Source organism: Petromyzon marinus, unplaced genomic scaffold (genome assembly GCF_048934315.1).
Source record: "Petromyzon marinus isolate PM22_M1 ecotype Great Lakes invasive population unplaced genomic scaffold, UKy_Petmar_22M1.pri1.0 PM_Scaffold_25, whole genome shotgun sequence".
Taxonomy (NCBI): domain Eukaryota; kingdom Metazoa; phylum Chordata; class Hyperoartia; order Petromyzontiformes; family Petromyzontidae; genus Petromyzon; species Petromyzon marinus.
In genome coordinates, this window is record NW_027423224.1 from 1,292,717 (window position 1) to 1,319,617 (window position 26,901).

The 26,901-nt window shown below is 45.5% G+C and overlaps 1 long non-coding RNA gene across 1 annotated transcript; it reads left to right on the plus strand.

Moving 5' to 3' along the window:
* Nucleotides 1-13,361: 13,361 nt before the first annotated feature.
* On the plus strand, nucleotides 13,362-25,046 carry LOC142923047 (uncharacterized). The gene is made up of 2 exons (XR_012940495.1): nucleotides 13,362-14,044; nucleotides 24,342-25,046. It is a non-coding gene; the product is annotated as an uncharacterized LOC142923047 (long non-coding RNA).
* Nucleotides 25,047-26,901: the final 1,855 nt, after the last annotated feature.

Below are 26,901 nucleotides of genomic sequence, written 5' to 3' on the forward strand. Positions count from 1 at the left end.
ACTGCCCTACGGAGTAAAGTCATCTGGGCTGTGCATGAGCGACTGTTGCACCTTGGGGTGCATAAGATGCTAGCCACACTTAAGCTCGACTTCTTCTGGCCTGGCATGGTGGAAGATGTCGCTATTGTATTCAAGGGGTGTGTGCAGTGTGCACGGCGGAAACCCCCGTCCAAACTCTGCTGTCCACCATTGCAATCCATTCAGGTTTCCCGCATAAATGAGCTGGTCGCTCTTGTTATCCTTGGTCCATTTCCTACCACCCCTCGTGGCAATAAGTATTTACTGGTGGGCGTCAAATATTTTAGCCGATGGCTTGGCCGCCGCCCAACCAATCGGATTTGGCCATCACCGAGGCATTCCTTGATTGCTATGTGATGGACAAGGGGGGCCCTGAGCATCTTCTGACCGATCAGGGCAAGGAATTTTCTTCAAAATTGCTGCGGGAGGTGTACGACTTGTTGGGAACAAATAAAATACGCACGTCACCATACCACCCCCAGACGGATGGAATGGTGGAGCGGCTGCAGAGGACTCTGACCTCCATGTTGAGCCATCAAGTCAGTGAGTCCCAGCTTGACTGGGACTTGCATGTTACCGGGGTCCTGGCTGCCTATAGAATGGCCCCTCACCCATCCACCGGCTTCTCACCATTTTTTAAATGTATGGAAGAGAACACGACCCCCAGATTGATGTCCAATTATGAACCGAGCCAAACAAGGCTAAATCTAAAATTTCGGAGTCCATGCGTTTTACCCTTCAGAGGCTTTCAGAAGCACGCGAGGCTTCCAGAGAGAATTCCAATTCGTGCCAATTGTCAAATGAGCAGCTGAGGGGTCTCCATCTTTCCGGACATGAGTGGGCTTCAGGCGACAGAGCCTGGCTGCACTGTCCCCACATACTGGTGGGTACTTCACCGAAATTGTTTAAACCCTGGAGGGGGACGTTTGGCGTGATTCGGGTCGTTTGGCTTCAGTGTGAAAAAAATTTGCTTGGGTCGGCGGAGTTGGTTTGTACATCCCTCTCGCCTCAAGCCTTTCATCACGCTGCGTGAATTCATCCCATCTACACTACACAGGGGCCAAGTGTCAGATGTGTCTGGCGAGCTGAGGTGTGTACCCACTGAGGTTGGTTCTCAGGGGAGTCATGTGATCCCATCCTCAGATGCCGCACGTTTAACATCCCCCAAGCCGCCACCTGCGCCATCTTCACAAGCTTCGGGAGCGGAAGGCTCGTCTGCCCGGCCGACTGCTCTTTGCTCGATGGGACATTTTGAAATTCCCCCTGGGACCCCCGAGGAGAGTACGCCCACCTTTCCTGGGAGCTTGGCCACAAGAACTCGATCAAAGACTCTTCGGTTTTTGTATATATTGTATATATTGTATAGATGGGTTGAAGTATTTATTTGTTGATGCACACTAACGGGTTGTTCGTTTTGTTCTTTTATTGAAGGGGGAGTTGACAAAGGGGCCCCAAGTGAGGGCTAGGGGGGTCACGTGGTTGGGATCCAGATCCTGCTCTAGGATTCTGTAAGGTGTTCGTGACCAAGGGTGGAGCCAGCCATGCCGCAGAGAATATAAGCCGGGTCCCGAGAGGGACCAGGGTTGTTGTTGTTGTTGTTGTTTTTCATCCTGGAAGAAACATTCGTCGACGGTCTACGTTCTATGATCTACGTTCTCCGTTCAACGAGTCTCCAACACGTGTACCTGGACCCGAGCTGTTGGTCCCGGTCTGTAGTAGCTAGTTACTTTGTAATTAGTGTAGTTAGCCTGGTGGTCACCACCATAGGTTGTTATTCTAAGGGGAAGTTACCCTGTGTGTTGGAGTTAAATAAATGTGTTGCCTCCAAGTCTACGTCTGCGCCTCAGTTGAACTCACTACACATTTACAACTTAGAGCGTTATTACTACGGCTATCAGTCAGCCCTGATGGTTTCCACCTTATTGCTCCACAATTAGTTTGTCCCAATCTCGTCCACCTTGTTCTTTGTGCATCCCCGGGCAAGTGCGGAGATCGCGGGCCTCGCTCCCCTAATATACCCCCTTGGCCCCGCCCCTATCAGACAGTGCCCCCACTCCACTGTGGCAAGTGTATTGTTTATTGGATAATTTATTATCATCAATACAGTACCTTCCGGCCACCTGTTTCTAATTATCTCAACGTGTACGCTCTAGAACTTTCTCTTTACAGTTCCCTACACAAATACAATGTCACTGCTTATAGTCAACACATCTTCTATCCTCTCACATATATTCCTTCTGCATTCTCCAATCCGTACTCACCAGCAACGTGAATTATGATGAAAAAGCAACAATCGACAACTCACTTGGCATTGAAAAACCCTCTCCCAGCCTTGTTATGATAAGTTATTTTCGTGATCCTGTTCAGGTAATGCTATGAACAATTGTATATTTCTCTGTGCACTTGCACCATCCTGGATCCATGGTACCACCGTCAAATAATCATTGCAAATTCATCACCTTAATACAGCAGTGACATTTTTCCTACGGTGTTGAAGTAGACAGTGCCTCCAACTGATGAAGCAATTAAATTCTGAGTATTCCAGATGTTGGCTCTACAGATATCCATAGATTTACAGACGTTCGGATTACGGAATTTCGCGTTCATGCAATTGACAAATTATGGACATTTTTCTATTTACGAAATCGAATTTCCATGTTAACGAAATTTTACACGGCACACGCCATGAAAGCATCAAAGAAGAAGCACCCAGGAGGATACGTCATCCATCCGCGACACTGTCACAGTATATCCCTACAGCTCACCAGTAACGCCTCACATCGCCTTTCTAGGCATTCCAACATGCAGATCGTTTGGTGAGTTCCCTTAAAAGTATGGATCCTTGCAGTCTCGAAAGCTTGAAATCTAGAATTAATTATTCGTCTTAAATTAGTTGTTATTCAATCTTCTTAACATTTATGTACTTTCTTATTATTTCTGATTTGTCAATATGTGAACAATTTTTGGTTAGGAGTGGGGTGGAATGATTGTCTGAAACTCATCCCTAAGTTTTTGTGTTGAATATAATGGGAAAATATTTTCTGATCACGAAATTTTGTTTGACTTGTGTTTTTTCCAGAACTCATCCATTTCTAAAGTAGAGGGAAGCCAGTACTATGCATGATGTTCTCAGGCTCATGTCTAATCTGACATTATCATGTTGGAGGACTTCTGACATCCGACTGATGACGTTCATGATGGTCATGGCCTTTCTTTTAGTGAACAGAAAAACACATTGTATCAGTTCAATACTGTAAAATACAGTAATTGAGAAAAAAAGGCAATCGGAGGGGTAACCATCTCGTAAATATTAAAAATGAAATGTTTTTGTTTAAAAGAGCCTGCGGCAGTGGCACCAGGTCAATGGCAATTATGAATGCCTATCATTGTTGGCACTTTCCAAGGAATAGCTCATGTTAATGTCCCACAAAGAGGTACTCATCAACTCCAGAGGGATGAAAGGATGATTCAGTACCTTTTCGAGATATTAAGTTATTATCTTTAATGCTAGCTCTCTGTCTTATTGGACCCCTCACCCTCCAAAAACTATTGACAATGGCCATCAAAATCATTTGGAACAATATGACATGGTTCAAACGAATAACTGCCCACTGGAAGCATTTCTGAAGACAACAGATGAATAATTTAGAGAATGCAGAAATCTCTTGTCAACCTTAATTCACTGTGTTCCACTAAATCTTCTCATCTCAACTAATTTTTTAATCTGCTTCCTTTTTCCCTTCCATAATTTGGCCACCATTGCATTGTTAATGTTGACCTTACATCTGATGTGCTAGATTATCACCTGCCAACTCTAGTTGGCAGGTGATTATCTAGCTAGTTTTATATATAGGATTTTTTACGGAAAAAACTTTTTTTGCCGTTGGTCAGTTCCATTCTTTGTCCAATTTTAGCTCAAAAGAGAATGCGTCCTGCCTTGAATCTCGTTGAAAATTTCACGCACAACGAGGCTGCTACAGAGAGCAATGCACATTATACCATCGGCAAGCCAATGTTTTATTCGTATATGTGACATTTAGTAAGATCAAGTGCAGATGCAAATGTAATTTCATTATTTGTGCAGTCATTGATGACCTGGCTGAGGCCATGAAATATCTGCACTAGAAAAGTCGCTCAATAACAGGAAGCTGATGAAGGATATTGGCAGTACTAGCTTCGCGCTCTGCCCTTGGAGCTGCCTGGCTACTGTTTTCATGCCTTCTTGACTGATAGCATGACTGAACTATTAATGGGGATGATATAACGATCTAACGTTGTTCACGTCTCACAGCCGGAATACTGCCGACTGCTTCGCTCCTGACAAAGCGCTGATACACCGCTGGATCGAGTAGGATGGTCCTTGTGGCGAGGCTCTCAAAGTGGAAGATACCAAATCAGCTTCAACCCAATGGTGGTGTTTAGGAGAGCATTTATCTATGAGTATATATAGGCTGGCTGACAGATATGAAGTTATTCCTTCGGTGGTAATAAACAACAACAATAATAATAATTGTTACCCTTTGTCATACCACTTATGGGTGAAGTCTTTCCATACTGGATAAGTCGTGCAGATTGCTTGACCATACTCCATCATGCTTGTCAACGTGGGTTGATGACGAGAAGGCTCAAGGCCAGTTTGCTTGATGGTAACTATGACTGAGAATCAAACTAAAGTGGTCTGATTCATATTGCAATGGCCAACCATTGTGCGACCGTTACACTCGTATGCATAAGTTAACAGGGAAAAAAACTATACCGTTTTTGTTACTGTGAATAAAATGACAAAATAACATTGCCACTTTGGTCAACTCGTCGTCTTGAAATTACGGAATGTACAAATGTAAAGTCTTAGGTATAATGGAAAGAAGGGTTTTGCTAATTGGGCGATCTCAGAATGGGTAGCACGTGGCAATCTTAATCAAATGCCATTTTTCATATTTCGTGTGTTTAGGTCTGTTGTAGACAAAAAACGGCCTGCGATGAAACATGTCCTCTATTCCGACATGTGTAAAGAAGCTTATTCGCAGGGTACATTTTCATGATGATTTATTTCATGATAACATATTTACAGGCGAGAGTACGACTCACACGTTTCACAAGGCTATAACTACCGCAGTCCTGGTGGTTTCTAATAGAGTAATATCGAACAGTCTTTGTTGATGGTTTCTCCCATGTAGATCTCCAACAGTCGGCCCCGATGTCGTCCACCTGCAGTTGTTCTTCAGTCCCCAAGGAATCAACCCATTCGCGGGCCTCGCTCCCCCTTATATACCCCTACGGCCACGCCCTGGTAACTTCCAGCACTTGCCCCCGGTAGATTCTATCAGCAAACTCTATCGTCATCTACTTCCCTTCGCTTCGATGGCAAAGGTTATAGTGGTGTCAGTGTTGATGGGTGGAGACAGGTACAGGGTACTTTACGGGGGAAGGTTCGTAAAAGTCGTACTCCTGCGTTGTAAATACTTTATCATGAAATAAATCATCAAGAAATTGGAACCTGCAAAGGAACTTCTTTACACATGTGAGTGTAAGCCTGAGTACAATCTCACGTGTTGTTGCTGTAGAGTATTTTCATTTTACCAGTGGGTCAATGAGATAAGGGGATGGTGATTAAGGTAGTGAGTGATAGGATGGGTGGGTCATTCTTGAGAGCATGAAAAAGTGCGTGAGTGAGGTTGACACAGTGAATGATCAGGTGATTGTGTGAATGATCAGGTAAATATATGACTCATGAGGAGGGAGAGGGAGCATTTATGTAAGTCATAGAGTAAGGGAAGTGGGTGAGTTCATAATGGAGTGAGTGAGTACCAGTTTATTTAGTTGAACAAGGCGAGAACTAAAGCGACCAGGATGAGTCTCATTTGCAAGAGAGACCTGGATCACCCAAATGACCATAGCTAAATAAACACACAGAGTTACAGTAATGAAAGCAAATATAAATAATACAAAACAACTGATGCGTCACATGGGAAATCGACGTAATGGAGTTAAGGGATGATAGAATATTTGAGTAAGGTGCGACACGGGTGTCCTCTGGCCCTTTCACGACTTAACATTTTTTTTGACTACGTAGTTTGAGACGATTTCCATGGATGTACCAGTAGAATCTATATCTGGTATAGATATAATGGGAGGCTGATCGATGCCCCAGTCCGGTCATGGTATGGCTCTCTATTGTTAAACCATATTATGAATGCGGATGATCTGGTGATTACTTCCCACTCTAAGGAGAAGTTGGAGACACTACAGCTAAACATGGAGCATTCTCCTAAATTATGGGCCGTTACCATCAGCCTCACAAAAACAAATCACCTCCCTGGGTATTTTACATCATCAAAATGCTCCCCTCCCTCAATTCCCCATGTGTTTTGGGGCAGTTGTGGAGAGAGTGGAGATATTTCCGTACTTGGGCAGTGTGCTGATGACCAACTCTGTTTCAGTAGCCGAGGTCTCACTTCGAATCATTCGAGCGGCATTCTATTTTCATCAGCTGCTGAATACTGTGTGGAAGCTACCTGGCATGTCACTCCATACAAACCTTCATGTCGTCTGGACCGCAGTTATGCCCTCCCGTATCTCTCTCGAAAGGAACATCTGCACTGGGTGAAACATTTTGGTAAGCCCACGATATATCCAGGGCTTAACCAGACTGGACTTTGTGAGGAGCTCAGATTCCTGGAATATCTGGACAAATGCCCATCTGTGGGCTCCTCCAGCAATCGAGGCTGCGTTGGTTGTGTCATGCAGTCCGGATGCACAGCCACGGCATCCCCAAGCAGCTTCAATTTGGCTGGATAGATGGTGCTAAATGGGCGTGGTACGGGCTAGAGAAGAGATGGACTGATGTGGTACAGAAGGATGTGGAGCTGATTGGACTTATTGATGACTGGTATCAGCAGTGTCACGATCGGCTTCTGTGGAGGAGGTTCATGAAAAGCGCTGCTGGGGAGGTGGAGGCAGTCGCCCTCCAGCAACAGCATAGGGCAGAGGAGCAAGGCTCAAAACAACGAGCAGAGCGCCAAACAACTGACACAAATAAAGTTGGCACAGTGGGGAGCACGGCTGTTGCATCTGCCGATCATTTTCCTCAGTCAATCCATGGCACCTGCGTCTATTTACATGACCTCCTGCCAGCCAGTCTTCGACACTTCACGTGGCCTCAAAATGCACTGAGAATGGCACAAGTGCTGTGGTGATACTCTTTGGTTATATTGGATAAAGTCACGTAGGTAAAAAATAAAATAACAAAAATCACGACGTTTCGGCCACAACACAAGCGGCCTTCATCAGGTGAAGGGACGAGACTGTCTGGAGGACAGCAAAAGCTTTAAATCTGCTGTGGTGATGTCACCGCCACTTAGGGGTGAACGACGGTTGTTCCGTTGTTGTTGTGCGTGTGTGCACGGACGTATGTACGCCTGTGAGTCTCGTGTATGGAGAGAGAAAGAGAGGCAGCCGTGCGTTGTGCTGGCCTGTGTGCCATTCTGAGCTTCATAGGCGCTGCTCACTAACAGCGCTTGCCCCAACATTCTGGTAAGGCTATACGGCGAATGATTGTCGCTGTTGTGTGTGTGTATGGACATTCACCCCCCTCCCACCGCCCCCGTGTGTGCAGTTTTAGGGACTCATTACGCCCCCTCCCGACAAGCAGGCCAGCATCCGAACTAAAGGTAAGTGACAATAAAAACAGATTTTTTTATTCCATTTAAGTAACTTTATGTTTTGCTCACAATACAGTATTTATTACATTGTTGCATGCAAATGTACGATATTTTGTCTTACATATGACTTTGACAATGTTTCCATGTTTTGCTGAACCGTGATAACATCTTTAAAAACTTACAGTATGTGGATTTAAATACAGTACACTATTGTATTCAGACTTATGAACCGTTCGACTTACGGACAGTTCTCAGGAATGGAACCGATAAGTTGTATTATTCGCTAACAGCACCTTCCATTGGTATGGTTGACTACATACAATGCAAAGAAAGTTAAATATAGATACATATATATTGTACAGCACTTTCCCCAATAGTATGTTGATGTTCTATGGGGTATGTTTGTCTTTCTGAGTAATGTTTTAATTGGGGCGGTGTCATTTTCACAATTTCCCCAATGTTTTTACATTGGCCGACTTGCGCTTCAGCAATTTTCGCACCCAATGGATAAATCTCTTCTTCTTCTTCTTGGGCTTGGTGGTGGCAGAAGTGGTGGTGGAAGCTGTGGCAGCGGCGGTGGAAGGGGCATCGGTGGCATCATGGTACATTTGAGACACGGCGCATTTCAATTTTTTCAGCTGGCTACTGAGATGAAGGTTCTCTTCATGCAGCCTCTTTTCCCCATGCCACATGTCCTCGTGACGCACCAGCTTCCCGCGTAGCCTAAACTGTTCCTGGCCTCTCTGCGGATCCAGGAAGTTCAACTCCGTCAGGTGGGCGTGCAGCGACCTCCGGAGATCTTTGTTTTCACAGCGCAGCGACATTTGCCGCTGTGCTGCATTGCAGTCTCGGAGAAAATCCGCATGGAGAGACTTGCTCTCCCTGCAAGGCACTCTCGTGGACTCCATGCTGCATTGCAGTCTCGGAGAAAATCCGCATGGAGAGACTTGCTCTCCCTGCAAGGCACTCTCGTGGACTCCAGCTCCAACTGGCACTCTTTAAGCTGTTGAACCAGGCTCCTGTTCTCTCTCTGGAGAGTCTCTCGGTTCTCCATCAACTCCTCCTGCTGCTGCTGTAGCTCCAGACGGAGCATCTTGTTCTTCTGACAGAGCTCCACATTCTGCAGGCTCATCCTCTCCGTAGACAACGTCGTGACCTCATGGTCAAAGTCTGAAATGGAAAGCGTAAAAAGAAGATAAATGAAGATCCCCATCCCAAGCATGGCCAAGACCAGAACGTCAACGATCAGCAGCACCATGCTCAGCTCGTGTTGACGGCACGCGGGACGGAAGGAAGTGTGAGACGCGTCATGAAGGGGCGTGTTATTTATACAAACGTCATTACCGGATGTGACGTACGCTATGACGTAAAGCCATCCCTGCCCACTTATTGGCAATCATTGCCCATCACGTGACTCGACAGCCCCGCCCCTAACCGCGCAGCTCCTCCCCCATACTCTTCTTCCGCCTTCCCCACGTGACGCGAAGCGAGCCAATCACGCGAGAGGCGGCGCTCGGTAGGCCCCGCGTCCGCTTCCCGCCATTCTTTCAATGGGCGGCGGCGCGCAGGGGGGGGGCGGTGGGGGCGGGGCCGAGTTCACTCCACGTCGCGAGTCGGGAGGAGGAGGGAGGGGGAGGGGCCAGGAGAGACGAGGGGGAGGGGCCAGGAGGGACGAGGGGCCAGGAGGGATGAGGGGCCAGGAGGGACGAGGGGCCAGGAGGGACGAGGGGCCAGGAGGGACGAGGGGCCAGGAGGGACGAGGGGCCAGGAGGGACGAGGGGCCAGGAGGGACGAGGGGCCAGGAGGGACGAGGGGCCAGGAGGGACGAGGGGCCAGGAGGGACGAGGGGGAGGGGCCAGGAGCGGGAGGGGGGGAGCCGTGGCGCCGCTCTTGGGCCGCGAGGCCTCCCCCTGGGTCCGCGGCGCCACGCGGAGACCGCGACAGCAGCAGCAGGAGGTGGTGGTGGTGGTGGTGTTTGTGGTTGTAGGCACGGGAGAGGTGGTGGTGGTGTTTGTGGTTGTAGGCACGGGAGAGGTGGTGGTGGTGTTTGTGGTTGTAGGCACGGGAGAGGTGGTGGTGGTGTTTGTGGTTGTAGGCACGGGAGAGGTGGTGGTGGTGTTTGTGGTTGTAGGCACGGGAGAGGTGGTGGTGGTGTTTGTGGTTGTAGGCACGGGAGAGGTGGTGGTAGTGTTTGTGGTTGTAGGCACGGGAGAGGTGGTGGTGGTGTTTGTGGTTGTAGGCACGGGAGAGGTGGTGGTGGTGTTTGTGGTTGTAGGCACGGGAGAGGTGGTCACGGACAGGCGGTGAGTGCCGGGTGATGGAGGGGGGGTGAGGGAGTGGATTGCAGGGTGAGTGAGTTAATGAGGAGAATTAATAGGTGAGGAGGGTGAGTGAGTTGAAGGGTGAGGTGAGTGAGTGGTGAGTGGTGAGTTCACGACAGGGAGATTGGGGCTGAGTGAGTGAATGCAGCGCACGGTAAAGATCCCCTGAGAGCATTCGCAAGAGTTGGACATTGAGTGCCGCTGTCAGGGTCCACACGCAAATTACTCACTTGGCATGATATACAAATTAACAATTGTAAACGATAATTTTTAAAAAAGTACGCTATTAGTCAGAGCTAATGCGATGTGCGTTCAGCATATTTGTAGCACGTTAACCAACGTCAACATCGTCATTTAGAGTAACCATTAGTCCATACGTGTCACTTGATAATAGTCCCCGGGTCAATCACAACTTTGCCGTGCGTGCAGGCTTTGTCTCTGGCTGCTCGCTAGGGCTGCGATGCCTTTCCATGCCACAAGATGACGTTCATTGCTCCTTCCACACCGCGACAATATTTACTGCAGTGTTCTATAACGCGGCAGTTGCGTTGCTGAATAACACCGCGTTGTGTAAACTCCCTCGTTACAATGACTAATACAGGGTAAAGCACAGTCCGTGATAACAGCGTGAGATGCGTGTGTCGGCTGAACAAAGACCGAGGCGCGTGGGGAGCATCAGGAAGCATCCAGCAGCATCCCAATGCCTCGTGTGACGCTGTGCCCAGGCAGCCGTACAACCGCACATTCCTACTCGCGCGACGTGGTTCTGTTGACTCAACCACTTAGCATCCGCGTTATAAAACGTGTTCCCTAATACATCCATCGTGCTATATCCAAATGGCGTTATGAAAACAGCGTTGAGGCAGAACGAACTCTATAAACTTTTTATTTTACCAGGTGAGACCCCTCTGAGCTATGTGGCTGTTTTTCAGAAGCGACCTTTCCACAAATGTGTGCAGTGGTTAATTTGCTTAACAGCTTTACACCGAACTCCTTGCTTGTGGTTAAACATGTTTGCGACTTTGGTGATTGAGAACTATGCAGATTTAGATTTATAGTAACATGTACTTGGTGTGAGATGAACTTCCAAACAATTTCCTTTGCTCAACATCTTGGAATTAGTTTAACACGTAGGCTTTCGCGACCAATATTATTCATAATAAAGGTTTTTGGGTTAGATCGCGTTTATTTATAAATGTGTCGTAACCCTCCACCACCCGACACGGCCAATCAGCAAAAAAAAAAGTGTCACGTTGACAAAAGACAAATAATTCACTACTTCAGCCCACCGGTGTGTTGAAGAGTTAATCCACATTTACAGTTTGAGTACGACGTTTCGCTGGTAAATACTTCCAGCATCATCAGGCAATTCGCCAGAATGGTAAAGCCCTCGCTTGCTCCCGGTTTTATATAGAGCAGCAGGGTGACGTCATCACTTAACTCATCAGGTGCAGTGATTAGAGGCGGAGGGGGGGGTAATGTAATTATATAATCGATTAGTAATCAGTCATTGGTTATGATTAGTAATGAGTTGTAGATTAGTAATTCTTTAAATCAAAATGTAATGTGTATTATTTAATAATACGCTTCCAGGCCGCACTAAGCCGGTAGCTGTCAGGGCGATTAAAGTTATTCTTGTTCCTCTCAATTTCAATGGATTCTCTAATTAGTCTTTGCCAGTAATAATTAGTTTTACACACCACTGCAACATTGTCAAAATCAATTGAGTGTCCTTGTTGACAAGCATGTTCTGCCACTGCCGACAGTTGTGTTTGAGATAATTTAATATTTCTCTGATGTTCTTTTAGTCTTACTCTGATGTTACGTCCCGTCTGCCCAATGTAGCAGCTGCCACATGAACAATTAATCCGATATACACCTTCTGTTGATAGTTTAGGTAATGCGTCTTTAGTGCAAGATACTAGTTTTTGAATTTTGTGTACTGTACCAAATCTTACTGTAATGTTTTGCTTTTGCAAAACGCGGGCTAATTTGTCAGTTACTCCTGACATATATGGAATTTTTATTGTTTTAACAATCTGGTCGCTTTCAGTAGTATTGCTTTGCGATCGTGATTTGGCATTCAGTGCTCTGTTAATTTGAGCATTATTGTAGCCATTCTGTCGTAGTGCGTCTTTAACGTGTTTAATCTCTCTCACTAGACTCTCACCATCTGACACTGTTTTCGCCCGATGTACGAGCGTCTTGATAAGAGAGGATTTTTGAGCTGGATGATGATGTGATTCTGCATTCAGATAGGCATCAGTGTGCGTTTGCTTTCTGTAAACGCTGTGTGTTATTTTACCGTTTAGGCACAAAACCCGGCCATCCAGTTCACCATGGAAATGGAGGTGAATAACACACTCCCATTCCTAGATATTTTGCTTGGACATGGCCTGAATGCTTGTCAACAAGGACACTCAATTGATTTTGACAATGTTGCAGTGGTGTGTAAAACTAATTATTACTGGCAAAGACTAATTAGAGAATCCATTGAAATTGAGAGGAACAAGAATAACTTTAATCGCTCTGACAGCTACCGGCTTAGTGCGGCCTGGAAGCGTATTATTAAATAATACACATTACATTTTGATTTAAAGAATTACTAATCTACAACTCATTACTAATCATAACCAATGACTGATTACTAATCGATTATATAATTACATTACCCCCCCCTCCGCCTCTAATCACTGCACCTGATGAGTTAAGTGATGACGTCACCCTGCTGCTCTATATAAAACCGGGAGCAAGCGAGGGCATTACCATTCTGGCGAATTGCCCGATGATGCTGGAAGTATTTACCAGCGAAACGTCGTACTCAAACTGTAAATGTGGATTAACTCTTCAACACACCGGTGGGCTGAAGTAGTGAATTATTTGTCTTTTGTCAACGTGACACTTTTTTTTTTGCTGATTGGCCGTGTCGGGTGGTGGAGGGTTACGACACATTTATAAATAAACGCGATCTAACCCAAAAACCTTTATTATGAATCTTGGAATTAATGTCTATTTAAATGGTCAGCTTAAGTGATTCCGTGATGTTTATGTAACTTGACCATTAAGATTATCTATGGAGCACAATTATTTCAGTATTATTTTTCATAAGTAAACTTTAAACTGAACCCATATGTGATATTATATTGCCTGATTATTTTTATTTTTAATGTAGTCTACATGCTCTTCTGGGGATATTACCCCACATTTACCACTCATTGATGTTCCCTTTGACATTGGTAATTGGCATTGTCACACCATAGTAATTCATGGGCAATTATGTAATTCGAGCAGGTATTTTTAGGAAACTCACCCATGGGGGACCATTTTCAAATGTATTGCCTTAATTTAATAATAAAAATAATTTATATATAATTTGACAGTTCTTATCATTGTATTGCAGAAACATCTGTGTGTCTCTCTGTGTCGTTCTCTCTGTGTCTATCTCTCTCTGTGTCTCTCTCTTTGGGTGTCTCTCTTTCGGTGTGTGTTTTTCTCTATATGTGTCTCTCTCTTGTGTGTGGCTCTGTGTGTGCCTCTCTCTGTGTATGGATGTCTCTCGGTGTCTGTGTCTCTCCTTTTCTACGATCCGGTGTTGTATGTATATGCAAATTCCACCTCTTGCTCCGCCCACTTACTCTTGGGTTGAGCTTATCTCAAGCCTATATGACTTCGTGTTTCAGCAGCTTACTCGCTATATTTTTTCACCTGATGATGGTTGCTTGTGTTGCGATCGAAACGTCGTGATCTATTATTTTTTCTACCTACGTGACTTTACAGAAAGAACCAAAGAGTATTGTGATTGTAATTTTTATTGTGATCGTTGTGGTGGAGGTGGTGATATTGATGGTGGTGTTAACGATAGCGGTGATTTCGGTGGTTGTAATGGTGGTATTGATGGTGGTAATGGTGGTTGACTATTACCCCTCTCGTGTCCTTACTTCCACCACCAGGTTTAAGAATCTGCTGGTGTCTGTGCTGGAGGTGGACGTCTGGATATCTGTGCGGTCTGGAGCGGTGGACAATAGACTTCTGCAGCTCAACCAGGTGGACGCACTGGGCAGGGGGCAAGATGGTGGTGGCCTTAGAGACCCACTTACTCCCACAGAGAGCCATAGACTCACTCACAGAGTACACTCACACAGAGAGCCAAAGTCTCACTGACACAGAGCCATAGGCTCACTCACATGGAGACACATAGACTCACTCACACAGAGAACCATTGATTAACTCATTGTTTTTTTCGGTAAAGTCACGTATGTAGAAATACCATAAAATTATATTCAAATAAATCAATCACGACGTTTCGACCGCAACACAAGCGATCTTGTGTTGCAAGATCTTGTGTTGCAAGATCGCTTGTGTTGCGGTCGAAACGTCGTGATTGATTTATTTTAATATAATTTTATGGTATTTCTACATTAGTGACTTTACCGAAAAAAACCAAGAGTAATTTATGCAGTCACGAAAGCTATAATTCTTTATTAACACACTTCTACGGGGAAGTTACCTTTACATTTCTGTACTAAACTAATTGCGCCCCCTTACATTTTCCTGCCCCTCCCTCTTCTGCTGCTGCCGTGCCCCTTGCTTTCTTCGGCCCCTCCCCCCACCTCTACTACTTATTTTAAGCCTCTGTCTGTTCATCCCTCCGGCCCCTTTTTTCTTGCTTCTCTGTCCGTCTTTCCTCTTCTTACCTCTTGTGTCCCTGTATATGTATTTCTGCTATCTTATACCTCGTATTTGTTCACTCTGTCTATGCTGGTATGTTCAACCCAGAGGATGAACACGAAATTTAGCACTCTTCTGAAATTCGTGGTCTGCCAGGCAAGTGTCTAACTGTGTCGTTGGCCGACTGGTATTGCATCACGTAAAATTTTCTTAGGTTTGTTGAATTCTCGTCTCTCATCTTCTTGTTGTATTTACCTCCGTGCAGTTTAACGCTCTCTATGTGTTGCGTTGATGTCACCATATGTGCTATTTGTTTTTTACACCTGATGAAGATCGCTTGTGTTGCGGTCGAAACGTCGTGATTGATTTATTTTAATATAATTTTATGGTATTTATACATACGTGACTTTACCGAAAAAACCAATGAGTAATTTATGCAGTCACGAAAGCTTTAATTCTTTATTAACTATTGATTAACCCACACAGAGAACCATAGAGTCACTCGCACAGAGAGACATAGACTCACTCACGCAGAGAACCATATGCAGTATATCCACGTTTTTTATGTAATGTGTTTTGCTTAGCGCACCCCACACCCACTATAACGCGAGTAGCAGAGTAGCACATGACGGACTGCTCTCATGAGTGGTGTGGGTCTTGGCAGCATTGTTCTGTATTGCTGGGAGCTGATGCTGTACCGGTGCGCGCTGTGTTACGTGGCGTGTCATCCTCTTCCTCAGCCTTTGTTCCAGCATGTGTGTAGTGTCATCTCACTCACTCCCTTATAGTTTTCACTCATCATATCTCCCTTTCACGTCCTTTGTATGTATATTGATGAATGTAACACAATTTTTTATTATTATTTGGCTGCTATAAATTTCCACGTCATAAGCCACTTCATTCAGCTATCATTTGTGGCCAGTTCGCTTCTGATAAAGAAGCTAATAGCTTAGAGGGCTTTACTTGGTAAGATACAAAATAGTTTATTTTTTGGTCATTTGCTTACCTTTCCTATACTTTGCACTTCGATTGTGTTTTTGCATCGTTTGTTCTTGTAACTTTCTGTACCACCCCAACTGGAAATCTGTGAAAAAGGGCTTTTTAGATTCCTCCAGTATAAATAAAGATTATAATATAGATCTTCTACATATACACAACACATTTAAAATAAACATAGAAAACAGTGTACTGTACTCTCAATTAAAAATAATAATAAAAGTTTGTGCTGAAACGGAGCCTCCCCCTTTACCGTTATTCCTTGTAGAAAAGTTTTCTGCTTCACGTAAAATAGCTTTAAGCAGCAATTTTCGACAACGCAACCCCCACGTTAAGCAAGGATATGTGCACAAGCTTGTGTGCATGTGTGGGTATGCGTATCATTCGGTAATTGTATAGTGTTTCGCGTATTACGCGATGAACTTGACAACACCGGGACCGATGAACTAAACTGGTTTTGGGCTAACCCTAGGTCGACTCAGCCTCCAACGAATACCTGGTGCGGTGTGTAAACATCACTACTCGGGAGATAAAGGCGGCCAGGCATGGTGCTAGCCACCCACCTCATTGTGTACCGTGCTGGCTTTCATAGGTGCTCGCTAAAGCACTTGCCTCAAGAGTCTGTTGAGGTTATACAGACAACCTTTGTCTTTGTGTTTAATGTTTTAATTGGTGGTGGTGTAATTTTAAATGTAATTTTTTTTATGGCCGACTTGCACTACGGCCACTTCTGGACCCAACAAATAAATATGTTCCTCTTCTTGGTGGCAGTGGTGGTGTATATTTATAGAGTGCCTTCTCTCTTGACATAACAAGCACAAGGTGGTGACAGAATGGAATGATTTAGATGGCAGCGGTGTACAAAGATTGAGGAATGAGTGACAGCGATAGACGGTGAAGGGATCAGAGAAGAGTAGGGACGAGAAGGAGTGGAGGCTTAAGGGGAGAGAAGAGGTAGAGAATGGGAAATGGAGAAGAGGTGGGGCTTTATGAGAGGAATGGAAGAAGGTTAAATAGAGGGACCATAAATGAGATGTGGCACAGAGAGAAGGAGGGACAGAGAGAGACAGAGAAGATTGGGAACAAAGAGGATGAGAGAGGACATGGAAGGAGATGAGAGGCAAAATTAGGTAGGGCAAGTCCATGGAGAGGTTTAAAGACCAGCGACAGGTATTTGAAAAGACAGCGGTAGTGAACGAGAAGCCATTGGAGTTGAAGGAGGAGAGGCAAAGTGTGAGAATTAAAGGGGAGATTGAAAATAACTCGTGCAGAAGAATTGTTTAATTTGTTGGGAGGGGAGTGAGGAAACCAAGAAGAAAATTACATTTGTAATTAGAGGTAGCTCTTTACATTATGAGACCTCCTTTGCCAGTAACAAGATATAGGAATAGGTTTTACCCTTTTAACTGGCACAGAAACTGACACCTTTATTCAAGGCATCATGTTTGCAATAACCACAACACAAGCAGTCAAAATGCAAACAAAAAAGACAACTCTGATAATAATATGCACTGTCCTTGAATTTGATTGGTCCACACCCGAGACGGCTTTCTTTAGAGCCTAGTCTCCATTGGTGTTGGACCAGAAGACGCCAAAAGGCATACTTCCGAGACGGCTTTCTTTAGAGCCTAGTCTCCATTGGTGTTGGACCAGAAAACGCCAAAAGGCGTACAACTCAAAAACAGCGCACTATCAGAGTATTGAGGGCTCGGAGTGAGCATTTACATTATGAGACCTCCTTTGCCAGTAACAAGATATAGGAATAGGTTTTACCCTTTTAACTGGCACAAAAACTGACACCTTTATTCAAGGCATCATGTTTGCAATAACCACAACACAAGCAGTCAAAATGCAAACAAAAAAGACAACTCTGATAATAATATGCACTGTCCTTGAATTTGATTGGTCCACACCCGAGACGGCTTTCTTTAGAGCCTAGTCTCCATTGGTGTTGGACCAGAAGACGCCAAAAGGCGTACTTCCGAGACGGCTTTCTTTAGAGCCTAGTCTCCATTGGTGTTGGACCAGAAGACGCCAAAAGGCGTACAACTCAAAAACAGCGCACTATCAGAGTATTGAGGGCTCAGAGTGAGCATTTACATTATGAGACCTCCTTTGCCAGTAACAAGATATAGGAATAGGTTTTACCCTTTTAACTGGCACAAAAACTGACACCTTTATTCAAGGCATCTTTGCAATAACCACAACACAAGCAGTCAAAATGCAAACAGAAAAGACAACTCTGATAATAATATGCACTGTCCTTGAATTTGATTGGTCCACACCCGAGACGGCTTTCTTTAGAGCCTAGTCTCCATTGGTGTTGGACCAGAAGACGCCAAAAGGCGTACTTCCGAGACGGCTTTCTTTAGAGACTAGTCTCCATTGGTGTTGGACCAGAAGACGCCAAAAGGCGTACAACTCAAAAACAGCGCACTATCAGAGTATTGAGGGCTCGGAGTGAGCATTTACATTATGAGACCTCCTTTGCCAGTAACAAGATATAGGAATAGGTTTTACCCTTTTAACTGGCACAAAAACTGACACCTTTATTCAAGGCATCTTTGCAATAACCACAACACAAGCAGTCAAAATGCAAACAGAAAAGACACCTCTGATAATAATATGCACTGTCCTTGAATTTGATTGGTCCACACCCGAGACGGCTTTCTTTAGAGCCTAGTCTCCATTGGTGTTGGACCAGAAGACGCCAAAAGGGTAAAACCTATTCCTATAGAGGTAGCTCTGTTAGATCCACTTCTATGGGTGACTGTCTAATACATTTGCGGTTCATAAAACAGTGCCCCAACCACTGCGCCACCATTCCCCACGCGAATTTACACACACAGATACAAAGATCCCCCGTGTAGCCCGTATAGCCATAACAGACTGTGTGACCAAGTACTGTGAGCGAGCACATACGGATTGGTGGCCAGCACCACGCCTGGCCACCTTATCTTCAGAATGGCGATGTTTACACACCGCACCAGGTACTCATTTGAGGCTGAGTCGACACACAATAACACAAAGACAAAGATCCCCCATATAGCCTAAACAGACTGTTGCGAATTGCTATTTGCAAGCACCTTTGAAGGCTGGCAAGGCACACGAGGGGGTGGATGGCCAACACCACGCTCGGCCGTGTGTGGCTGAGTCGATACACAGATGTACACACACACGCGTTTACACACAGTATCACGTGTAAATGTCACAGGGACTTTATCACCACAAATAACTCTGTCAGCGCGTGATTTTATATAACAATTTAAAGGATTTCAACTGCACGGCCGTGCATACACCTGTGGACCCCTAAGTCGTATGTGCTGTGCAACTTTAGGACTTGTAAATATTCCTATGCACAGATCTTCTCGATGCGATTATGTTTTTAATTTAAGAGGATTATCATCGTAAAAATTTTTCCGAAGGTGCGTGTGTATGTATAAAAAGGATTTGATCAAGACTTGTCACACTAGACTTTCGCGACTACAATGTAGAATAGCAATGCATGGTGCTGTTTTTGTTTTATTTTAATTACTTAGATTTGCTCGGGGAGGGTACATGCGGAGTGTTTTTGTATCTGAATGTGTAAACGTAGAAATAATTAACCGACTGCTTAATTAGCTGATATCTATCTGCTTCACCGTTACACTCAACGGGAAGTGAATTACTTGGTTCATTGAGAACAGGGACATACTATTTGTAAGGGTTCAACACGACACTTGTGGCAAAGCAGAGCTCTAGGGCTGAAACCAATCAAACCTCCACACCCTCACTGTCTGACAAATTCGCCTGTCGTGTTTACTGCTGTGGATTCATATTCTGTATGTAGTTTTTGGTTTACATGTACACGATTGTCAAATACCACACGCATGCATGTGAGCACACAAGCAATAAATAGAGTTATATTCTTGGTTCTTTCGGTAAAGTCACATAGAAGGGAAACAATAAAATAATAAAAATATTATACAATGCAATTCTCACGACGTTTCGACTGCAACACAAGCAATCATCATCAGATGTGAAAACCACAACAATAAAATATGGTTGTGTACACACACCCACACACATATATAAGAGAAATGTATACATCGACACGTAGAACATCTTAACAACTCTTATTAAATTTTGATTTAAAGCTTTCGTGACTGCAGGGATTCATATTCTTGGTTCTTACCAATATATACACTGCACCAACTAAGGCCGAGTCAACCTAGGGGTAGCTCAGAACCACGCATGGCCGCCTGTGTCTCCCACGTGCTGACGTTGATGCACTGCACCAGCTAAGGCCGGGTCATCCTAGGGGAGGCTCAGTACCGTTTCATATGTTCGTCACTGATGTTAGCCGTGAGTGGACATTCAACTTGGGCATCCTGGTTAGTGACAATGCGCTGACCATTCTACTACTGCTCCGCAAACAAGCAATTTATATAGAGACATTTGGTATGTCGTTTTTAAATGCACGCTATATATACATACCCCTTTCAATTATAGGGTGCACATGTGCGTGTGGTTTGTTCACCCGTGTGTGCATGGTGCATGTGGTCCTTTACACGTGATCATCATTTTTGCAACTGAATTAAGTCTCGAGACTCCCCTTCGCACCAGTGCCGGACGATCCTAGTAGCACAAGTAGCTACAAATGATACGGGCCCCGCAATTTCAAGAACCCCGCGCGAAATGCTTTCAAGCTATCAATTCCGGTCCAGCGATTCTGCACTTGCTCTATTACTATCATACTATACTGCCTTCAACTTTTGTGAACGACTGGGTGTTTAAGTTTAGTGATTTGTCGTATTATCTTACTGTATAGCAAATGAAAAGATACAATAACTTTACTATGCAAGTTAAAAATCTGTGTTTTAATGTTTAGGTCTTTTTTTTATTTACGGCCCCTTTATAACATTTGCTACAGGCTTCGCACGAGCTTAATCCGGCACTGCTTCGCACACAAGTGCACTCGCCAGAGACACCGCAGTGCTGTGGCAACTTCACTATTCCCACATTTCGCTTGACTTCCTATGACAAACGCCAATTACAATTTAGCTAAAGCGTGATGTAAAGCCATTGTAACGCCTGCCAGGGCTTCATTGCTCACTCGATATTTTCCGCAAAGCTGATGGGCCAGCTTGGAGTAGTAGGGGTGATCGGCATAAGGTACTACCACTAGAGTACAAGATACGTCTTTTAGTAATAATCCTATGCGATTGTACTCTGTTCTTCCATCTTATAATCATATGAAGATGTTTATAAGCAAGAGGGCACAGTACTGCGACATGGATGTGGCGTGATCAAAATTATTCCTGGAACATTGTTCCGGAGTGACCCGGCTGAAATAAATCAATGAGTGTCGCCGTGAACACTAAAATATCACTGAGTTCAGCAATTTTGCCGCCTATTTTACAAAGTAGATCCGTGGTACGTGAGCACAGCAACGAAAAAAACAGACAAAACCATCAAGATTGCAGATAACGAGTCCAAGGGGTATTGCACAGCTAACGAAACGAGGTATTTGATGGTCGTTAACGAGACACAGGAATATAAAAAACGGAGAATGCGTTATTACTGAAAGATGAAACAGACGAATAACTTTGGGTAAGAGTGCGGGTGCTACTGCCCAGAAGATATAAGTAGCTTTGTCTCCGTCATATATGCGTATTTATTCATAAAAACATAATTCTTTTTACAGAACCCATTGTCCCCACGTTATTCTGAAGCGCATCTTATCAGCAGAATTGATTCAGTACAAGCAAACTCTGGACAGGTTTCGACATTCAGTATCCCATCAGCAGAGTTAGGGTGGCTTGAATCATCGCTGGGGAACTTCCAGATGGTAAAGACAAGGACCGTCCCTTGAATAATATGTATCCTAGTTCCATACAAATCTGTTTTAATACTTAAACAGAATGAGCATGAATTATATGAAGCAGACATTTCTTCGTAATTTAACTGTGTGGAGCCGGTCGCCACCTGGTGGACACACAACGATTGCATGTTGGCTGGGCGCTCATTCTCTGCTGCTGTCCTCAATATCCAGAAATCCACTTTCCGTGCCATCCGAGCTGTTTACTGCCTGTCATTTAAATGTGCAAATAACAATAGAACCCATCACAACAGAAACATCAACGCAGGCTGGATACAAATACGTTTAACAACACAAAAAGGGTGTGCATTGCTGGTGCACAAATCTATTTTCACCGAATTTTGACTTCAAACTTTCGTGACTGCAGGACTTAATATTCTTGGTTATTTCGGTAAAGTCACGTAGATATAAAATAAAAAAAATATGAAGACCGCTTGTGTTGCGATTGAAACTTCGTGGGTTTTTTGCTTTTATTATTTTCAATTTATTATTTTCAATGTATTATTTTAAATACAAATGTTCCTAAAATTTACTATTTATGTATTTATGTTCTATCTACGTGACATTACCGAAAGAACCAAGAATACTATTTTCACTGATTCTATTGTGAAATCTTTTGTTTCCAGCCTGCATAATTTATATTTGTTATGATTGGTTTTCTCATCATTTACAGATTGGGTTACTGTTGCCTTTAGCCAACCGTCAATGGGGTCACTATAGTGTAAAGGTCATCTCCATATATGGGGTTGCCAGAGGCATATAGCAAGAGAAAGTATTGATGACTGTCCTGCACTGATGAGTCCTAATTAGACGAATCCGGCCCATAGTTGCCTTTGTCTCACTGCTGCCTGTTGCTGGGACTGCCACCACGTGTCCTCAACTCTTTGAGTCTGTGGTCTAAACGACGACATGGCCACAAATTCAGTTCTTCTGAGCTGGTGGTCTAGATACGTTTGAGAGCGTGTAAACATTCATACTGCACACATCTGTATGATTCTGCATCTAAGACGACTCCCTGTACCTTCCAATGCCGTGAATCCTACACGTGGAGGGTGATGGTGGTGACGATGGTGAAAGTGGTGACGGTGGTAATGATGGTGTGGGTGGTGACGTTGGTGACTGTGGTGACGGTGGTAACGATGGTGAAAGTGGTGACGGTGGTGACGGTGGTGACGATGGTGACGGTGGTAACAGCGCTGACACTGGGACGCCTGCACGGCGCGACTGCCTCTCAAGGGCAAGGCTGGGCCACTTGGTTTGCGAGGAATGCAATCCCCTTTGCATTTCTAAAGGGCACCCCCAGTGGCAACGGTTTCTTTTTTTGCACGATAAGGCGACTCAGCATTTCACCTGCAAGTGGCTTTGCTCTGCACGTAGGGGTGCTGATTGCTCGATGTAAAATGCAATTGAGTAATGTCCGATTATCACGGTTGGCTAAGCACGGTGCGAAAGAAGTTCGACATACAAGAATCTTATTGCAGCCTCGTAATTTAATAACACACCGATCCACATTCTCGCATTTAGCCACAAACACATGCGCGCAGTAGAGCACACCCACAGTTGAGCACACCCACAGCTAGACGATAACGCGTGCTGCTCTCGAGTTATCTGCTTTCATCTGGCTCTCGTGATCGCCGGCCTTGCCTCGTCACAGCTGCTGTGGAGTCGCCTTTGTGCAGAATATAAATAACAACATAGAAACGCATACAGCCCCTGTCTACTGATCCATTTTATCATCTGTAAAACAAGTAATCCTGATTTGTTTACAGATGTTTTACTAACTAAAAGTCTATCCTTCCAAGAGCGGGTGAGTGAGCGGATGGGTGTGGGTGGGTGAGCGGGTGAATGTGTATGGATGGATGGGTGAGCAGGTGAGTGGTGAGTGGGTGGGTGGTGAGTGGTTGGGTGGGTGTGTGAGTGAGTGGGTGAGCGAATGGGTGGTTGAGCGAGTGGCAGGTGTGTGAGTGGGTGGGTGAGTGAGCAGGTGGGTGGTTGAGCACTTGGGTTGGTAAGCGGGTATGGTTGGTGGGCGGGTGGGCAGGCGGGTGGGTGAGAGTGTGAGTGGGTGAGCGGGTGGGTAAGCAGATGGTGAGTGTGTGAGTAGGTGGGTGAGTGAGCGAGTGAGCGGGTGGGTGGGTGAGCAGGTGGGTGGATAAGCAGATGGCAGGTGTGTGAGAGGGTGGGTGAGTGAGCGGGTGAGTGAGCGAGTGAGCGGGTGAGTGAGCGGGTGGGTGGGTGAGCGGGTGGGTGGGTGAGCAGTTGGGTAGGTGAGCGGATGGGTTGGTGAGTGGGTGGTGAGTGTGTGAATGAATGAAGGAATGGGTGGATGGTGAGTGGGTGAGTGGTTGAGAGCGTGGGTGAGCGAGTGAATGGGTGGACGAGTGAGTGGTGAGCAAATCGGCGAGCGAGTTGGTGAGCCAGTGGTGAGTGGGTGAGCGGGTAGGTGGATGAGTGGTGGGTGGGTTAGGGGGTGAGCGGTTAGGTAGTGAGTGGCTGGGTGAGCGAGTGGATGAGCGGCTGGGTGAGCGAGTGGGTGAGCGAGCGGTTGAGTGGGTGGGTGGTGAAGGGGTAGGTGAATGGCTGGGTGGTGAATGGGTAACTGGCTGGTGGGTGAGTGTGAGGGTGAGTGGGTGAGCGGGTGGGCGAGTTGTGAGCGAATGGCAGCGCTGCTCGTGAAGCTGAGTCTCTGTGAGTCTCTGTGTAAGCCTCCGTGTGTCTCCGTGTCTCTGTGCGAGTCTGTGAATCATGAGGTGAGTTTCTTTGCGATTCTTTGCGTGCGTCTCTGTGCGAGTCCCCGAGTCTCCGTGTCTCTCCCAGGACCCCCTGGATGCGTTGAGGCAGCGCTGCTCACGTAGCTGTGAATCTCTCAAGGCGGAGTTCTCCATCGGAGAGTGTCGCGTCACGTCCCGGACTCGCACCCAGGAGTCCTGCGCCCAGGAGCTCCTGGATCTGCCCCACTGCCAGGACCACTGCGTGCATCTCCACGGCAACCGCCGTAGCAATCGCTGCAACCAACATCACCGCGATGGTCACCGTAGAGACCGCCATGATTATAGCAACTTCCATCGCCATAGCAGCAACCACCATCACCGCAGTAATCACCGTAGTTACCACCATCACTGTCAGCAACCACAGCGTAGCAACCACAATCAGTCTAGCAACAACCACCATCACCACAGCCACCAATATGGCAACTACAACACAGCAATCACCATCAACATTGTTGCAATGACAGCATAGAAACCACATTCACTCTAGCAGCAAACCACCATCACCACAGCAATCATCGTAGTAGCCACCGTCACCAAAGCAATCACCATAACTGGAACCCAATAGGAATGAGTCGTTATGTTGATGATGTTGACGATGATGTTTTTGTTGCTACAAGTTGCAAATCAACTTTTTTCTAAACTCAAATGAAGAAACACCATCTCTACCCCCCCCCCCTTTCCTCGCGCTCAGTTGCATAGCGACGCCGTGTGTGCTGTAAGTACCAATAATAAACACCGAGTTGTCTCCAAAGTCCGTGTCTCCGCGATCTCTCTCCCTGCTATACTAAGGTTTTTAATGTTTGCCCCCCTGATTCTGCTGAAGATTTCCTCTTCATACTTCCTCGTCTCCTTGTTCTCGAGTGCCTCCTCCTCTTCTCATTGCGTTCTGGATGTCCGTTTTAGTTTTAGTCGTAGGTTGCATAGTACCAACCACTGAGGCATGGACAGTCCTAAACATGGGATTGGAAACTGCAAAACAGGGAGTGGCTCTTCTTTTGAATAAAACAATGAATGCGGTGTGGGAAGCTGCGAATCTCAAGTAACGGTGGGCTCACCTCCCCATTATCGGGAGTCAGGTAATGGTGGCTTGGTCACAGGAAGATGCGCTTGAGAGTCTTCCACTCTGGTGGTGGGTGTCCATCTCGGACCCCATTAAAACCGACAGTGGCCTGGTTTCAGCCAGCTGATGAAAGTTGTAATAAATAATTTAATCATCACTTGCAGTTGGGGTTGGCATCGTCCCCCTCTCCTACTTATGCCCATCCATCCTGGGTTTAACCAGGCTGGATTGTGAGCTCACATCACGTGAGCTCTTCCGACGGGCAATGCTTGAGTTGACTGGGTCATCTAGCCAACATACCCAGCCACCACATGCTCAAGTAGCTTATGTTGGGGCAGATAGAGGGTTATAAACGGACATCACACAGGCTGGAAAAGAGATGGACTGATGCAGTAAAGGAGAATGTGGAGCCGAGTGTATTTGCTGAAGACGGCGCTCAGGGGAGAGCTGCATTTTGGGGACATGGGTGTTACGAGATAAGAAATAGGCTGAGCCATTGTCCCAAAGAGCACTTGACTCTAGAGCCTGTATGGGTATTAGGGGTTCTTTGTCTTAGCTTTTTGTGTGGAGGAGAGGGAAAGAGTGCTCCTAGCATAGAGAGAGAGAGAATTACAAATATAATGATAATAACAATGTTGTCCATCTATCTACGAAAACATCACCGGCATCCCAAGACTAATTTTTTAAGAAATTCCTGCCCTGGGACGGCTGACCATTTCCAAGAAACAGGTGTTTGGCTTTGTGTGGGAGGGAACCAGAGTACCGGGAGAAACTCCACGTTGCACATGAGAGGATAACACTCACAGTTCTGCAACAGATGGAATTCACAGACCCGCTTGCTGTACTGCTTGATAAAGGCCTTCCTACATATTATCTGTAGTAATGCTTTCTTGCTATATTTCATCCTTACCCCCATTATGGGTTGGTGAAGCGAGGGGGGCAGGACCGATTCTTCTGTCACTCGACTGATTTCAGGCCATGGGTTTCTAGTGCCGGTGCTCTAAGCACTGCAGCTGCTCCACCCGATATTCCTGTGCAACGTTGCACGTAAGATATTCTATCGCTATGGATTTTCCAGATGAAATATTTTCTGAAATGAAAAATGCAATGCAGGAAAAATAGAAAAACTGCCACGACACGGAGGGCAGGTGTGAGATAGAATGGATTAAAATGATCACGGCTGAACACCCATCCCGAGCACACCGTAGTGGTGTTCACTTCATCTGGTGGCGAGATGTTAACTAACACCTTGTGAAAGACCCAAGGCAGATCCCTGGGTTTGATCTTACAAGAAGCTCATGGTCCACCCTAAACCGCATCCACTGCACAAACCATGGCAGATGCGGATACCGGATGTACAAATGGAAAATGAAAAACTATCCAGTGTGCGACTGTGGTCATCCAGAACAGACCAATCAACATACAATGATGCAATGCCCGATTCCAAATATGAAGGAAACATGACAGGGACACACTGCTCTACTCTTGACGTGGTTATCTGGCTTGACCACCTGAATGTGAGTTTGTACTTGTTACTCTGCACCTA